The sequence below is a fragment of the Miniopterus natalensis genome, chromosome 9, assembly GCF_054644295.1.
Source record: "Miniopterus natalensis isolate mMinNat1 chromosome 9, mMinNat1.hap1, whole genome shotgun sequence".
Classification (NCBI taxonomy): domain Eukaryota; kingdom Metazoa; phylum Chordata; class Mammalia; order Chiroptera; family Miniopteridae; genus Miniopterus; species Miniopterus natalensis.
Genome location: NC_142089.1, coordinates 21,968,220 through 21,986,570, shown reverse-complemented (window position 1 = coordinate 21,986,570; position 18,351 = coordinate 21,968,220). Strand labels below are relative to the sequence as shown.

At 51.9% G+C, this 18,351-nt stretch overlaps 1 pseudogene; it reads right to left on the bottom strand.

The window, feature by feature from the left end:
- Positions 1-16,666: 16,666 nt before the first annotated feature.
- On the bottom strand, positions 16,667-17,101 carry LOC107542605 (large ribosomal subunit protein uL24 pseudogene; annotated as a pseudogene).
- Between the last annotated feature and the right edge of the window lie 1,250 nt (positions 17,102-18,351).

The following is an 18,351-nucleotide window of genomic DNA, read 5'->3' as shown; positions in this document are numbered from 1 at the left end:
TTCTCTCTCCTAAGAATTGGGACTTGGGGGTGAGGGCCAGCTACTTGGTTTCTCCACATGTCTGGAACTCTATCAGGGGTAAATGAACATCAGACAGGGGTCCAGCAAGGAGGTCAGCCAGGGCCAGAGCGCCAAGGCAGGAATTCTGGGGCACAAAGTGTATGGAGGCCCAGGCTGCAGGTCAGGGCCTCATCAAGGGCAGGATCCTGAGCCCAGGAAGGAGGGATGGGCAGGAGACAGGGAGGCCAGGGGGACATGGGGACAAGGCAGAGTCTCCATGATAGAACTGGGAGAAAATGCTGAACTCATCCAAGAGTCCAAGGACCTAGGCTGGGACACAGGGAGAGCCTGGGAGGACCCACAACTATGGGACAGTGCATGAGTTCTGGTGCCCAACCTCCGGGCTCCCACAGTCCTGGGGCAGAGCTGGAGTAGAGCTGAGTCTGTGAGTGAGGGCAGAGAGGAGGCTCCAGGGCCAGGACAGCCAGGGAGACTGAGGACGCCCCAGTCCAGGTGAGACAGCCTGGCCGCCTGGCTCCGGCTGCCTCCTCGGCCCTCCAGGGTCCTCAGCCCAACAGCCTCGAATTATCCTGCCATTAGTGGTGATCCATCCCTTCTGAGCACTGTGCCATTTCATCACCATCTCAGCATCCAGCATTAGGAGATAACTGCGCTCACAACATATGTCATTACTCATTAAGGGACTTTTTCTGGATTATGGCTGGGGCTTAATGACTTGTTAAAGATGTTTAACACTTACAATTTTGTTTTTAATTTAGGAAGCAGCATGATCAAACTGCGCCCTGAGACTCTCTCCTCGATTTGGTGAAATCTGGAGATGGGCCGGCTCCGCGGCTGTCGGTGCAGGGGAGGTGATCTTAAATTGAATTGCAGCCCTCCGAGGGGTGTTTGCCCCGTCAGCGGCTGCCAGGAGCTGACATGTTAATGGGGCTGAGGAAACAATGGGTTTCAGAGGTAATTGCTGAAGCAATGACTTCCAGGCAACATTTGACTTAAAAAGAAGTGTTGCTTCTGCTGCCAGGAGGGGCGGGCGGGGGCTCTGCTGCAGGCCTGGCTCCAGATTTCAGCCAGGTTTGCTTACCTGCGGCGCTCAGGTGGGCTGCACTCCGGGGCAGCCCCAGGTGCTGGCAGGCGCCCCCTTTCCCACAGGCCCTTTGTTCGGTCCACTGTCCACACTGGGGGTTGTTCCTCAGGGGCCAGCCAGGCACAGGGATGGGAATATAAAGTTCCTGGTGAAACACCATAAGGAGTGAGCTCGGAGTGAGCAGGGCCTGAGTCCACACTTGTCCCCACCGCACAGGAGTTAATCCGGTGGTTTGGGTTAAGCTGTGTTCTCTCTCCAGGCCTCAGTGGGCCTCACCTGTACGACTCCGTAGATTTGTTGTGAGGGTTCAGAGAGATACTGTAGTCAGACTCTTAGCTCTAGATCTGGGCCACAGTAAATACGCAGCAATGATAGGAATGGCCAACATTTTGTGAGCACTTTCAGCTTCCAAAGTCCCTTCTGAGCACTTTATTATACATATTAACTCATTGAATCTCCGAAGTAGAAAATACGTCCATTTTACAGCTGAGGGAACTGAGGCTCCAAGAGCTGAAGTGCTGAAGTCAGAATTCAGCTGATTCCCACATCCTCGGCCGGCACATTCGAGCTGCTATGAGCCAGTCTCACTGGTTAAGTGGCTCTGGGCAAGCCATTCTGTCTGTCTACATGTCAGGGCAGTGATTACGCCACGAGCTGGTCCTCCTCCGTGTCCCAGCATAGCAGGGATTCTTGTAGAGTCCCTGGCCTGCCACGGGCACAGGGCCCTCTCATGGAAGAACAGTCAGGTCCTTCAAGCCTCTTTGCTCATAAAGAAAAAATCTGGGCAAATGCATAAGAAATTTCAGCCAATGTGCAGCTGTCTGCAATAGGAAGTAGGTCAGAAGTACATTCTGGGCATGAGTGAGTTTAGCATCGGCCTTAGACAAGGAGGTGGAAAGAGGAATGAGTCCTGAGCCTGGCTCCTTGGGAAGGACACGCCAGACTCAAGTTCAGAGGAGCAGACTGGGTTGAGATGAAGGCTCCGAGTGAGGCTCATTGGAGGGGCTGGAGGAAAAGTTCATTAAATCTCATGTATGTGTGCGTGCATTCAATAAATATTCACCCAAGTACCTACTAAGCCTGTGACTATACTGAGCAACGACAGAAAGACAGAAATCCCTGCACTCCTGAAGCTCACACCTACCATCGGCCCTTCCTCCTGAGCCTGCCAGAGGCCTCAGATCTGTGGCAATGGCCATGGATGTTGATGGTCATGGGCCCTCACGGCTCAGAAGAGGGGGAAATCACCTCTTCATCACAGTGGCAGCCACTTCCCAGGGCTCGGGTGCAGACCTGAGGGGAAAGGAGGTTGGCCTCTCAGGGCCCCTCTCACTTGCTGCTTCCACTACAGAGAAGCTACTGGGAGCCTCAAGGCTGGGACCCAGTTCCAGAGGCCACTGGGTGCGCTTTTCCTCCGCCCTGAACCATGCCGGGGAGGGAGAGCCCTCACCCACTGAGGATCAGGGCCCACCAAGCGGGCCCAGCTTCCCTGCTGTGGGAGCCACCAGCCTGTGTGTGGCCCAGTCTGTACTTGATGAATCCAAAGGAATTCTCCCAGGTCTCGGGAGACACCATTAAATGAAACTTTTCTGTGACAAGCGTCATGGGCAGTGTCTTCATGTGACTTGAAAGCTCTAATCACCAAGGGCAGGGAATCCAGTGGAGGGAAAGTCCAGTTCCCGTCATCTGCTGTAGGGACAGAAAAGGTACTAGGGCCACGGCCAGGGACTTTTGCTTCCCATACTAAGGCCTCTAAGGAGGAGTGTCCCCATCCCTTTGATGGCCTCGTTTTAGCCATGGGGAAGTGACTACAGGGAACCCAGACAGAGCAGAGCTTCCTGAGGCAAAGGGCAGGGCTGTCCCCATCAATATGCCAATCTCTTCAGGCCTTCAGGCCCACTCCCCACCACACACATACACACACAGACATGCACACAGACACACAGACATACACATATTCACACACACACACAGACATACGCACATACACAAAGAGACACATACACACATACACAAAACCAAATACACAAGCTTAGCTTCCATGCCTTTGTACCTGCTTTTCTCTCTTCCTGGAAAGCTTCACCTCCGCCTCCCCAACCTCTCATCCCTCCAGCCACAGCTCCATGTCACCTCCTCTGTGAAGCCCTCCCAGCCCCCGCCTCCTCTGGGTTTTCACACACCTTTGCACCAACAACTGTGACAGGATGTGGCTGTTGCCCCTCCTGCAGGACTCAAGCTCTGTGAGGTCAAAGCCCTTACCTTGTCTTTACAGCCCAGGCGTCAAGCACGAGATGTAAACATGTGTGAAGGAAAAGGAGGGAGGGGGGGAGGGAGGGGGGGAGGGAGAGGGGGAGGGAGGGAGGGAGGGAGGGAGGGAGGGAGGGAGGGAGGGAGGGAGGGAGGGAGGGAGGGAGGGAGGGAGGGAGGGAGGGGAAAATGGGAGGGGAGGGCAGGGGAAGAATATAAGCAGCCATTGTAGCCACCTTCTGCTGCAGAAGTCATGTCATCCGCTCAGAAGTCAGAATAATGAAATTTGTCGGGTTTTTGTTGTTGTTGGGGGGGGGGAGCCCGGCACACTTGCCAGTATTTATGGCTCCAATTCTAGTTCGTGGGTGACTCCTGCTCAGCCAGTCACAGTTTTGCCTAGTTTTCTGGCTTTTACTTTCCACCGAGTAGGAAAAAGAACACATTTATACTGTTGCAGAGCAAATAGAACTATGGCTCCTGTTTCGCTGATTTTGTGTGTTGCAATTTAGAGGGAAAAAGTTAATTTAAACTTGCCACGTTATAACAATAACGTGCCCTCGAAGAAAAACAACGCCTTCGCCGCGCCCCCTTCATTAGGAAACATCAGCACTGCAGCCCCGGCTTTTTGATAAAAGAAAATTGTTCTCGTAGATGTCTTACTGCCCTTTCCTAATCCTTCCTCACTAACTGTGAAAATCATCTGTTTCACTATTTATGAAGCGAATTCTCCTCTCGTTCTATTGCTTTTCCCACCATCACAATTTTTTTCTCTGGCAATGTGCAGGGCAGGTGTGGGCCTGTGCCTCCCACACCCCAGCTACTGCTGTGTTTATGGCCAGAGGGAACCGGGAAACAAGTGATCCCTGGGGAGACTTCCAGTGGCCCCGCGGTGGGCAAGGGCGAGGCTCCAGGGGAGGGCGTCAGAGGCCCAGACACCAGCGTCCCACCCAACACCGCCCTCCTTCCCCTCAGGGAGCCAAAGGCACCCAAACATCAGCGGCTTCTGAAATGAAACAGAAGCCGGAGAGGAGCCAGAGTGCTCACGAGAGAAGGGAGTGGGCGTCGTTCTGGCACAAGTGTGGGGTGTTTACCGACGTTATTTAATTCCCCCAAATAAACCACTTCTGCAGGGGAAGAAGCCAAGGCTCACAGAGGTTAAAAAACAACAATCATTCAATAAATATGTCCACTATGAGCAGGCACTGGGGATGCTCAGGGAACAAAGCAGACAGACTTCTGTTCCTACAGAGCGAGCATTCCAACTGGAGGTGGGGCAATAAACATAATCAGTGCAGGTACCCAGGATAAGGGGGGGTGGAGATGCCTGTCATGGAATGGGGGAGGGGCCCTGAAAAAGGATGGCCGGGGTAGACCTCACCGAAAAGGTGGCAGGAGGTAAGCGTGTAAACCCTATGGGCATCCGGGGAAAAGTGTTCTAGGCAATAAGGCATGGAGATGCAAAGGCCCTGTGGCGGGGGTAGTGGACAAGGGGGAAAGTCTCTAGAGAGGTGGTCAGGGAGATCATGATCACAGGGAGACCTTCAAGCCATTGCAGACTTTGGCTTGTAATCTGAATGAAACAGGGGAGCCACTGCAAGATTCTGAACACAGGAAAATTATGATGTGAGTTGTGTTTTCGGGGCTCTCTCTGGTTGTTGGGTTGAATTACACTGTAGAGCGCCTGGGTGGAAGAAGCACAATCAGGTAAGAAGTTAAGAAGGCTGTTGCAATAATCCAGGTGACATAGGATGGTGGCTTGGACCAGGGTGCGCCCCGTGGATGTGACCAGTGAGAGAAAGAGAGGAGTCCAGGTCTCCAAGTCTTCTTGGCCTGAGCAACTGGCAGCACGTGCTCAGATGAGATGCTATTTGACCCCCAGGAGGAGATTTGGGGGCAGTTAGATATCTGAGTCTGGGGTTAGGAGTTACAGTCCGGGATAGAGGTATACGTTTGAAAGTCATGGACTCAGGGTGGTGATTAAAAACATGGGACTGGATGAGATCCCAGGGGCGTGAGGGTAAGAGAGGCAGGAGGAGCCGGGACCGTGGCGCTCCCCCGTGAGGAGGCTGGGGAGGAGAGGAGGAGCCAGCAGAGACCACCAGAGGGTGGCCAGCGAGGTAGGAGAAAAGCCAGAAAACCGTGTGCAGGAAGCAAGTGGAAGAACATGTTTCAAGGAGGGGGGGAAGCGCTCAGCTCTGCCCAAGGCTGCTGAGGTGGGCCTAAGAGAGGACAGAGAGTAGGGTGGACTCGCGCCCAAGGTCACCCAACCAGGGGTCCCTTCACCATCAAACTGCAGGGCTTGCTTAATTCGCTCCCTTTCAGAAGGGAAACCATTCAGAGGATCTTCCTTTTTCACTTGTGAGATGTTCCCACTCATGCCTGGCTGGGGGTCTCTGACATTTTAGCCGGACACCCTGGAGGCAGCTTAACGCGAAGAGCAGACTTTGGGATCAGACGTGCTCTGGTCAAGGCCCCACTGCTCAGGGCGACGGAACCTCAGACGGGTCACTTCACCTCTCTGAGCCTCGCTCTCTTCATGGGGAAACAGGATGAGCAGACCCACCTCTCAGGAGTGATGTCAAATACTTAGCGCAGCGTCCAGGTACCTGGGAAACAAGAATGGCTAATGGCCCTGGCTGGGTGGCTCGGTTGGTTGGGGCGTTGTTCCATACACCGAAAGGCTGCAGGTTCAATTCCCGGTCAGGACATATACCTTAGGTTGTAGGTTCAATCCCACAGGGCATGTATGGGGGTCAACCAATCGATGTCTTTCTCTCTCTCTCTCTCAAATCAATAAAAACAAATATCAGGGGAGGATTTAAAAAAAGAAAAGGTTAATGGTGGCCTGAGAATCCACCATTATCAGTAGGCCTGGGCAGCCCCCTGCCCTCTTTCCCTCCCCCCACTTTTTGAAACGAGGAGCCCCCCTCCTTCTGTTAACACCACAGATCACTCTTGGAGAGGGCCTTGTTTCCCGAGTGCCTGTTCTGAGCTAAGCACACACCACGAGGCCAGCGGGCGGCAGCAGGCCAGGCCCCTACAGACGTCTGGAGGGACGTCGGGACCGTGGACAGCCCTGCAGGGATTTCTGTTCGGAGCCACGCCTGGCGGTTGCTGTATGAAGGGTGCCAGTGAGTGGCGCTAGTGCACACTTCCCCAGGGGATGGTGGGTTTCTGCTTACGCCCAGGATTGCCTGGGGCTGTGGGGCTTGGTCAGTGTCCCCAGGGAACAGCAGCAAGTGTGTTCCCAGCCTGAGTGCTGTGCGTAGGGTGGGTGAAGAGGTAGGTGCGGGTGTGTGCTCATGCATGTGTGTTTTCACATACACACAGGCGTGGCTGCGCATAGATGTGGCTGCTCATGGGTCCTCGTGGGTGTGCAAGTGTCCTCTCAGGTGACACCTGCGTGTGCTGTGCTGAACTGTATCGGTTACTCCTTGCGCGAGCTGGTATCCAAGAGAAGTGTCGGGCAAGGGTCCCAGTCTGCGGGCAGTACCCAGGGGGAGCAATCTCTTGGGAGGAGTAAAGTCCCCAGGGACTCTCCCACATCGCACACGGGAATGTGCCGGCCGCCTCCCCTGGCCTGAGTGGCACTGTCCCGCCGGGACAGCAGCGGGTCAGCAGAAGGCGCCCACCCTGGTCTCCACGGCCAAGTCCCTGGAAGCCTGTCTCTGTCCAGACCTGGCGATGGCCTCACCATCTTCACTCTGAGGACAGAGTGTTTGGAGGAGTGAGAAACACTGGGCCACCCCAGGCGCCAACCAAGGCCACCAAGGCAGGGACTCCGTCTACCCCAACAAGCCTGGAGCTCTGTGCTTCCCTCTGCAATAAACCAAAGTCACAGCTCCCCACCTCCTGCCCTTGGAAATGAATCATTTAAGATTCCCTTTTCATTCCAGAACCTCTCAAACAGCCTCATGAGCTGAGAGCATGTCTCCCAAGGTAAAATTTAAGGCAGCTGCAAAATGCCTCGATATTTTCAGAGGCCTTATTGTGCTTAAACTCGTTAGAGAGGCCATGGAGTTAATTAGTATATAGATTTTCCCATAGAAAGCTAATCTGCAGAATGATTTGCAGCCACTGGGTCTGTAACAGGCTGCAATCCATTTTCTCCTCAGCTTCATTTTTCCCAAAGAAAAGCCCAAATTGCAGTGACCAGATGACTTCCATACCTCAGTCCTAGCCCACCCCCTCAGGGGTCTGGAGCCCCCAAAGGCCAGCTGCTTCCCCACAACCCCGTCCAACTCACCAGCTCTCAGCCAATCACTCTCATTTCCGTGGATGCCACTGCCGGCCAGCTGAGCTGGTTTTGAGCGAGGGGCGCAGAGTGGGTGGGCTGAGGGCCTCCTGCAGTGTTGCACAGTGCACGGGATAAGTGCCTGAACCTGGGGTCAGATTGTCCTGGGACAACCCAGGCTCTGACCTTCTGGCAAGTGAGTTAGCCCCTCTGCACTTCATTTCCCTCATCACTAAAATCAGGATAGCAGTCATTACTTTATAAGGAGTATTATAAGGATCATTATTAACATCGATTCTTTTTAAAGCAACATTTATTAGTGCTTTCAGTGTCCTAAGTCCTGTGCTATAAGTACTTTATATCATCTCACTGAAATCTTATTATCTCTTATGTCATGGGAGAGAACTCAGGCTCAGAGAGGTTAAATAACTCATCCAAGGTCACACAGTTAGTCAGGACTACAACTAGGCTTTGAATCCAAGTCTGCCTGATTCCAGAGCTATAAATAGGTGAAATAACTCAGGGAAAGTGGGAGTTGCTGTTATTATTATTCCTAGGAATACAGCTGTTCCTATTACTTTTTCCCCAAGATTCTGAGGCCCCCCCCTTATATTTCATAGCAATGAGATTCTGCCATCCCGTGCTCCTAATGGCAGAAAAGTAAGAGAACTGCAGTCTTGGCGCTGGAAAGTCCCTTAGAGATTTTGAAATCCACCTCTCCCCCATTGGACAGGTGGGGAAGTTGAGGCCCAGAGAGGTTAATAACAGATCCACCAAAGTCACCCTCAGGGGACAGGATGGGCCCCAGGACCGCTGACCGCCAGCCGACCCTCTTCCTCTGCACAGAGCCTGCTGCTTCGCCCTCTCAGGACTCAGAGCACCTCGGAGGGCCTCTCAAAATGCGAAGCCCAGGACGAGCTGACACCTGACAGCTGGGTGATGGTTTGGATGGTTTCTGAAGCCCTCTGCTGAGTGAAGGCGATATTAGTCATCAGAGATCTGCACGCGCCTGAGCATCCTTGTCAGAAATGTGATGACTTAGTGGACTGAAAATGTATTTCCCTGCCTTATCACACATCTGGAGTTCCAGCAGAGCGGCCCCTGGGCTGGGGAGGCGGTCAGCCTCAAGAATTTGCACAGATATTGCTGTTTATCAGAAGGAGTCCAAATGAAGTCTAAGTGGGAAGGTGATGGGGAATAATAGTTGGAGAACATGCCGATGGCGATAAAGAAGCAGTACCCGCTCATTACCCCAGACACCTCTCCCACACCCTCAGGCCTGCCGCCCCGACCACTCCGGCCTTAGGAGGTGGGGACATTTGCTCTTTCTACTAGTAATGAAGGGAGGAAAAACACTGGTTTATTGGGGGAGAAGCCGGCAGCAATCGCCAGAACTGGGCTCTCATCCCACTGAAATTCCTTTTAGCAAATATTTACTGACCACCCAAGAGCCAGGCTCTGTGCTGAGAGAGCTCCTACTGTGTGCCCACAAATGCCTCCTTTGTGCCAGAGCTTAGGATGGGGGGGTCACCTGCTTACACTAGGACCTATGTTAGGTAGGCGCACCTACTGTGTGCCAGGGCCTGGAATGACTGGGCTTCATGGTGTGCCATGTCCTGTGCTGTGCAGGCACCTCCAGCCTGTGCTTAGTGCCCAGCACTGGGCAGAAAGCTCAATCAGGGATTGTCCTGCCCTTAAAGCATTTGCAGTTTGGGAAGAAAGACACATGACCCAGTAGCTAAAATATCCTCTGGGCCATCTTTCACCAGCTGGCTTACCAAGTCCTACAGATGCCTAGTGGTGAGAGATCCATTCTGCATGGGGCAGTGGGAACTTCCAGAGAAGGTCGCCTTGAAGGGGGCCTCAAAGGACGAACTAGAGTTTGCAAGACAGACAACAGGCAAGAGCGTTCCAGGAAGAGAGAACAACCTGAAGAAAGGCAGGGAGGAGTGACAGACAGTACATGGCGCATTTGGGGACTGGCAAGTTGGCCGGTATTAGGGAGAGAGACAGAGTGAGTGTGGAGAGAGCGGGAGGTAGTTTCAAGGGGAGTCCAGGGCCATCTCTTGAGGGGCCATCCACGCTCTGAGGAGTCCTTTGGGTCTGTAAAGGAACCTTACATGGGGTAGGTTCTGAGGACCACACTCACACTTCAACCAAATGAGCTTCAAATTTATTTATTTTATATATTAGGCATCTATGTAAGTGTGAACTTGAAAATTAGATTTGGCAGCTAAAAAGGAAGGGAGGGGGGAAGGGGAGGGGAGGGGAGGGGAGGGGAGGGGAGGGGAGGGGAGGGGAGGGGAGGGGAGGGGAGGGGAGGGGAGGGGAGGGGAGGGGAGGGGAGGGGAGGGGAGGGGAGGGGAGGGGAGGGGAGGGGAGGGAAGGGAAGGGAAGGGAAGGGAAGGGAAGGGAAGGGAAGGGAAGGGAAGGGAAGGGAAGGGAAGGGAAGGGAAGGGAAGGGAAGGGAAGGGAAGGGAAGGGAAGGGAAGGGAAGGGAAGGGAAGGGAAGGGAAGGGAAGGGAAGGGAAGGGGGGAGAGGAAAATATAAACTGTGTTGAGTCCAAATTCCACAGGATAAAAAGATAAGGAATATGAGGCCCCAAGAAATTAATTGACCCCCAGAGGGTCACACAGGGAATTCACTGCCAAGCTGGACGAAGAACCCAGATCTGCCAGCTTGCCGTCACTCTTTCAGCATTGACCTTGAGCCTATCCATGGCTTCTGCTCACCATAATGCCCTACTAAGGCACACTGCTAGGATGCAGCAGTGGCCATTTCTCCTGAGTCCCGGAAAGCACTAAGCCAGTGGACCGAATGCTTTCTATTGACAACATTTCTGCTGTGAAAGTCTCTTAAGCCTTTGCCTGGTCATGCCTCTGTTCTCAGGCAGGCCCGATGCAGATTGAATCCTGAGAGGCAGTTAGTTTGCTGAATTTTCCTAGTGTCTGAAGCAGTAACTTCCAGCTACTCTGTGTCATTTTCAAATGAGGGATCTGAGACCCAGAAGGAAGAGATAGCATATCCATGGCCCCACGGTGGGCAGTGCAGAGCCAAGGCTAGACACCAGGTCTGTGGGCCTGACCCTGGGCTGTCCCGCTGTGTCTGCCATCGCCGGGTCCTGGCAGGCACTGAGGAAGCCTGTTGAGCGCTGGTGATTATGACAGTGAGCCTGTCTCATCCTTGTTGCACAGCATCACTCTGGTAACCTTTGTTTCAGTGCCTTCTTGGTACGATCGGGCCTGCACCAGACACCTGGGCACTTCGGGCAAGTTAGGATTTGACCCACCTTCAGTCTGATAGACTGGAAAGATTTGTTTAGCATTTACTAGAGGAGAAACTGAGTTCTGCCTGATGAAGGATCGACTGGCAGATGCTTGGCCTTTCCTACCTTGTGCCGTCTCCTTCACTGTCCCAGCAATTCTACTCTACTCTAAATTTGCATACCAAAAAAGCCCTGCATTCAACTGATCCATCCCCCTTAGAAATCATCAATTTTTTCTTTGATCTGGGGCCACACATAATTGTCCCCATCTTATATTTCCAGTGTCTTTGGTACGCTAGCCTTTACCAATAGGAACTACCACAGCAAGGTGGACTAAGCCCTGACCTCAGGAATGAACATTTACTGAGCATCTACTATGTTCCAGGTACTGGCCAGCAACTTTCATATCAATTCTCTCTTCAAACTCTCACAATGGCCCCAGGATATAAGTATTGTATTTTCAGGTATCTCGTTTCACAGATGAAGAAACAAGGCTCAGAGAGATGCGATCACTTGCCTGAGGTCCCACAGCTCAGGACCTGGGTTCATTCCCAACTCTGCTATTTCCTTAGCCTGCCCTGCCCCAAGGGGTGGGATTCCTTTTTCCTTCTGTATATGAGCCCCACTTTCTGGATGACACAAATGGGCTCTGTAGATATAGACTTGCCCCTGAATCCCTTTGGGCCTGGTTACTCAGAAAACCATGGTCACTCGAAACCCTGGGGTGGGGTGCAGCCCTCACAATTGCAGGCCAGGTGGCCTTCCTGGAGGTCTCTGTCCTACAAGCCCAGCTCCTCATTCAGCTCCTTCATTCCCAGAGACTGGCTTCCTCACTCCCTTACTGTTATTTAGTGCCAGTCCCCCCAAGGGTTAAAAAATAGGAACCAAATAATTTATTTCAAGATCTTCAAAAACAAATTCAGAATTTTTTTTTAATTATGTCAAATTAAGGCCATTAAAAGTTAAGCTGTGTACCAAGAGCATTTTCCTGGGAAAGGTGCTGTAACATCATTATTTCTCCCCAAAACGCACTTACTGTACATTTCTCAAAGCCATCAGCCTTGATTGAAGGCTAATGAAAAAGCTGTCCTGCGTCAGTTTATTTCTTGTATCCATTAAGAATAATTACGGCTGAACAATTTTTGATGCCTGTAACCTTCGAAAGCGTTGCTAATGGCATTATAAATTGCTCCTTGTCCAATGACTACGGCGAGATGCTTAATTCAAAGGCGCTCTGTCAACAGGACTGATTTGTGTGGCTAATGAGTGCCTTTAAAACAACAGCCTCGGCTCATGCCTCCGAATGTCAATAAGAAGACGGGGTTCAATAAGGAGGCTTGTCCGTAATAATTAGCAGGGACAAGCGCTCCGGATCGGGCCCATGGTGGCTTTCACAGCCCTGTTCTCAGACATCCCCAGCGCCCCCGGGGCCCCGACACAACTCTTCCCGCCTGGGTGGGGGCCGGGGCCGGACCCAGGACCCAGGAGGCCAGGGCTGAGGACAGCAGAGGAGGAGGCGTCGGCCAGAAAGAATGTTCAAGGCAAAGGTGAAAAGACTGGCTGCTGTGGGTCAAGCACTTGGTCATGAATTCTGCAGGCATTTATTGAGCACCTACTGAGAGAAGGTGCTGGGGGATACTGGGATAAATGGGACACACACAGACCCTGGGTTTACCGACCGGTGGGGCCGACAATGAACTGAGCCATAACCAGCGCAGCTGGGAAGTGCTGTGCTGGGGGAAGCGGAGGATGCCCTGAGAACGGCAGGCAGGGTGCCTGGCCCTCCTGCGCTGGAGGAAGTGACGTTTAAGATGAGACTAAAGGACTGTGAGGAGTTAGCCAGGCAAGAGTGGGGGAGCGGTGCATCCTGGCATCAGAGGGAACAACCCACCTGGAGAAAAAGACCCAAGGAAACTATAGGAAGTCTCACCTGCAGGAGTGGTGGGAGGTGAGACCGCAGGGGTTGGCAGAGGCCCAGAGATCCAGGGATGGGGGAAATGGGGCTTTGGTGAGGATGGACCAGAGGGATGAAAGCATTTTAATGTGCAAATCTCTCTCAAGTCTCTGAATGCCCTCTCCTTTCCTAGTCCTTAAAAGGCTTGGTGCTAATACCATCCCTCCCCCACCAGGAAGTCTACCCTGATTTCTCATTTTCTTGTCAACATATAACCTCCAGGTAGCGTTAAGACTGCATTTGTTAGCACCTCCATGTCTCCTGCATGTCATAGAGTCTGTCATCTCCTAAGAAGAGAGACGAAGTGTCTTCATTTTCCCTTGCCCCAAAGAGCCAACCACAAAGTGGGGTATATAACTGCTCCATTTAACTTTTCCTGGTCGTCCCACTACTGCTGCTATTCCCATGATTAGCTTCTACTTGCACAAACATTTATTGGAAATTAGGATCTGGGGAGGAGTGCAAGTGGGAAAGAAGATGCCAGGCTGGAGGAGACTCTCAGAGATGAGATGACCCGAGCCTTGCCCTATAGGACCCGCCACCTTCCTCCTGGACTCCAATGCGTGTTTGTGAAACAGCACATCTCACCGGGTGCTAGTCCCAGGTCTGGGTGAGGGAAGATGAGGAATGAGACCTTGAAGGCCCAGCCAAGGCGTCTGGCTTTAATATGCAGCGGAAGGAAAGCCAATGTGTAGCTTTAACTGGGGAGTGACATAAGCAGACAGGACTATAGAAGATGCCTCTGAGTGATGCTCCCGAGGAGTAGTGAAAGGAAACATCTCAGGGAAAGAAAGTGCCCAAGAGCTCAGAACCCAGCTGCCTGGATTCAAATCCCGGCCCTGCTACTTAGCAGCTGTGAGCCTTGGATCAAGAGTCACTTACCCTACACAGCCTCAGTTTCCTCCTGTGTAAGACGGAGTAATAACTGAACGTACCTTATGGGGTCATGCTGAGAAGTAAATGAGAAGATGTGTGTAAAGAGTTTTGCGTAGTCCCTGGCACTTAATTAGTACTGTTTTAGCTAGTCACTGCATTTTAGGCACTCTTTTAAAAAATGGATCCTCATTTTATCAAATGAAGGGGAAAAAAGGCAAAACTGGCGCATGTAGCTAGTACGAAATCTGAAAGCTTGGATCCCAAACCAGCACAGTTTCTTCTATCCCAGCTGCCTCCCAGCACAGCGGTGATGGAATGCCGCAGCCAGGGGTGCGCGTGTGTGCGCACGTGTGTGCACGTGTGTGCATGTATGCGTGTGTTTGCAGGTGGCCGGATGCATAGCTTGAGGACTGGATACGGTGCAGCCACACACCACTGTCACATGTGGGGCTTTGTCCCAGGACAGCCCTGGGCCTGCCAGGAGGGCTCCAGGTGTTTGCCCGCAGGAGGCGAGGGGAGCAGATGCGGTGGGGGGCCGCTCCTCCGCCCGCCTGCTGGGGCCCGGAGCCTCCAGGGGCTCTCCAGGTGCGGAGGCAGCGGGCAGGTTTCAGAGGACAGGCTGTCATGATCTGTCTCCCCACTTTTGATGACAAGCCTCAGATTTCTATCTCGGCAGAGAGGTGCTAGGGAAACCCCGGGAGGAAATGATAAGCAGGGCGTTTGTTCCAATCTCCAAAGAGATATTTCGTCCTGAAAGCCCTTCACTTCTGCTCCTGCCAAGAGAAAGTGCGGAGGCGGGTGTTTAGACCTACGCTTGTCTTCCACTTTCTCCAGGACAGCGGGTGCTTGTCCAGTCTCTGCCTCAGTGACTGGGGGAGAGTTTTAAGCCCTCATCTTAGTGGGCCACCCTGCAGCATCTGACACTTCTAACCTTAAAAAGCTCTCTTCCTCTGGCTCCATGACAACGCTCCTGAGTTTCCTCCAAAATCCCTGGCCAATCTCTCTCGATCTCCTGGACAGGGACTTCTTCCTCTGCCCTCCTCCTACCTCCCCCATTCCTCTCCCTACCATCCTGTTTCTCTTCTCTCCCCAAGACTTCTCCTCGGGTAAGTGCAGCCATCCCCACAGCTTCATTTGTCACCTAAAGGCGACCGGCCCTCAAATTTCCCACTTCAGCCCATGCTCTGCCCTAGACCCATAGAGCCAAATACCTTTGAACATCTCTGTTCAGATGACCTACAGGGAACACCAGCAATGACTTTGGCCATGGAGATCCATGGAACCCAGTGCTGGCCCTGGCTCTGCAGTCCTCTGGTAGGAGCCTAAGTCCTGCCCAAGGAGAGAGAACAGGACAACGGATAGAGGAGGCATTTCTTCCCTTTAGAAGGGCTCATCCTAACCTTCCAAAGTTGATTTTCACCTAGAGACCCTGCCAGCCTGCCCTTTAGTTAGGGCAGGACTAAAGCTACACTTGGTTTCATAAACCTCCCAGAGGCCTGAAGACCAACCCTTGAGATGCTGTTTACAGGACAAGTGACATAACATGCATGTTTGCGCTTTTGGAATTACAGGGTGTCACAGATATGGAAATTATTATTATTATTGCTGCTATTGTTGTTCTGTATTTTTTATTTTTTAAAGAGAGCTCCTGGCATTCCCTTTGTTCATACAAATATATTCAAGAGTCAGCCTGAATATGGGAGATTTCAAATAAGCCATTGAATAGAATTTGTGGTTACCTTTAAAAATATTGTTCTTTATTCTAGAGAAATCTCAGACTTGTCAGAGATTGAAGTAGAAAGAGAAATGATCAGGATGATTTTGAAGTTTTGTTTTTTTATTAGCAAGTATAAATATTTTAATTCATAAAGCATGTGTGGGTGCCAGGGAAGTAGTGTGTATATATACATATCACACACACGTGCACATATACACACACATGTGCATGCACATGTGAGCAGGTGTTGTAGACACACCTTGGCTGTAATCCCTAGATTCTGAGTTCCCCAAGGGCAGGGACTGTGTCTTCTTTCCTGTCCCCACACAGAGCCTGGCACATGACTGATGCTCAATAATTACTTGTTGAGTGAAAGAAAGTGAAGACAGTCCGGTCAATAAGAAAGAGCTGATGTAGCAACCTTCCCCTGGGCAGCGTCTTGATGGGCCAGTGACCTTCTGTCAGTTACCAGCATGGGGGTGGGGCAGGGGAAGAAAGGGACAGAATCGCTAATGCTGCACTTCTGCAAAGTACCAGGAACTGCTTCCCAGTTGTCACCGCCACCCCCTCATCCCATCAGAGCTTGGCACCCTCTCGATCCCCCACACCTCACCCCGCACACGCACATGCACACACACAGCCACTCCTCTGAGGCCCTGCTCCGCCTCTGTTCTTCCTGAGTGCTTTCTACAGCACTCTGTGTCACGCCCCCTCACTCTCTGAAGAACTTAGAGCCTGGCTCTTGGTCTACATCCTGGAGGAGCTGAGGGTTGGAACCAATGATCTGTCCAACCCCCTGAATTCTTGGGGCCTTAACTGTGCTAGATTGAAAAATGGCCACAGTTCTTTTCAGCTCTTCCCATAAAGAGGAGCCAGGAATCTCTACTCCTTGATTTTGAGGCCTGACTTATGACTCACTTTGGCCAATAGAATGCAGATGAGGTGATGCTGTACACAGTCTCAATCTGGGCCTGGGCTGGGTGATGAGAGACATGATATCTGGTGCCCCCTAAAACCTTAGCCAACAGCCAGTCAAACCCAAGACCTGTGAGTGAGACCATCTTAGACCAGCCAGCTCCAACCAACGTGCCAGCCAGCCTCAGATACATGAGTGAGCCCAGCCAAGATCAGCCAAGCTTGGTCAAGATCAGCAGAACTTCCGATCTGACTCTAGACTTGAGAATAATACATTGTTATTGGTGGTGAGGTTTGGTTTGTTTGTTTTTTTCATTTTAAGTTTTTAATGAAAGTTGTATGTAAGATTACTTTAGTCCTGCATCTTCTATATTGTTTCTGTCTTGTATTTGCCTTTTTCCTTTCCTCCTTGGCGAGATGTGGCTTTATGTTCAAGGATCTTTTCATGGTCTTTGTCCAGCTTTAGCCTAGTGATAACCACCTTGCTGGGATGAATGTTCACACGAACAGGTGTACCATTCGCTTTCCCCCACTGCGCTCATTCAGTGTAGATGGCATATTTCTTCCTGTAAACCTGAACTATTTCGCCAGTCTGCTGCCCTTTGTAGTGTCCTCGCACATCCTGAACTTCGTCATCTTTTTGGGCGGGCATGGATCGAACATTGTACTTCTGTCTCAGCTCTTTGGAAAGAGAAGGCACAATCTTCCTGCGAATGTGGGAAGGTGCACTGAAATGCCTTTTATGGTTCTTGCTCCAGTCAGAAGTCACAAAGGGAGTGAATTGCATTTTGACCGCTGGCGCTTCTACGATGGCTGCCAAAGGGAAGAAATTGTTGTTTCAAGCCACTACGTCTGTGAGTGGTTTGCTTGCCTCCACGATCCCCTGCTGCACCGAAGCCACTGCTCCACGAACCTTGTGCTGTGCCATTACCCAGAACCCACCTGTCTGAACCAGGCGAATCTGCCCGCCCTCTCTGAGCTGAGGCTGCTCTTCCTCCAGGCCCCTCGCCTTCTTGTTTCCACAACACCTGTTTTTTCCGTTTCAGTAAAGCCACCAACATTTTTTTCTCCTTTAATTTTTCCCAACTTTTCCTTCTTTCCTTTTCAACCCCACCAACGTCCTGTGGTCTACTACAGCATCCACTCTTTTGCCAAAGTCTTCTTTTGGCTCTTGTTCTTCCATCACATCCTTAGAGAAACCCACTCCCGTTTAATCCGCCTGTCCACCTTTTAGGCCTCAGTGGCCATGCTGCCGAGCCCTGCTGCAGGAAATCATGCAGCCACACGGGTGGCCCTGCCACAAATTCGTGGTCATCACCTGGGGCCCCACTGCTGCCTCGCAGGCCTCTGGTGTTTTCCTGGTTGGCTCTTGTTGCCGGACCCCCCAAGACCCGTCCAAGTCTTCTCCCTTCTCCTCCCTCCTTAGTGACTTACTCCACAAGCAGTGCCTCACCTCCTACCTGACCAAGAAATGGAGTCACCAACGTCCTGCAGCCACCTATAAACTTGCCTGAGCCTCCATGCCCCTGACTTCTCACTTAGCTCAACAAGAAAGTTCTCCTTCCAAGGGGTCAATGGGCCGGGGGGGGGAGAAAGTTCTCCTTCCCACCTAAGATCCCTTCAGGACAGTCGGTGTGCCAAGGCGGATAGGAGTACAAGTTCCAGTGTCGGACAATCTGGGTAGGTATGAAGTCCCTGCACATGTGACCTGGCCCTGCAAGGGACAAAGGGCCTGGAGAGCTGAGAGCTGAAGGATGCATTCCTCTTCCAACAGAGCATCTTCTTCTGTTTCTGTCTCTCTGTGTCTCTATCTCTCTCCCCTCCCTTTCTATCTCTCTTGTCTCTATTTCTCTAGGTAAGTGTGTCTCCGGGTCCTCATTCTGTGTGTGTTTCTACACACATACTTCAGTGTGGAGCCCAGGGTGGTGAAGAGAGATGAGTCTGGAGAGGTGGATGTGATCTGATCGGGGCCGGGCATGTCTGAATAGGAGTCTAGGGTTAATCCTGAGAGCAGTGGGAGCCTTAAAAGATTTTAAG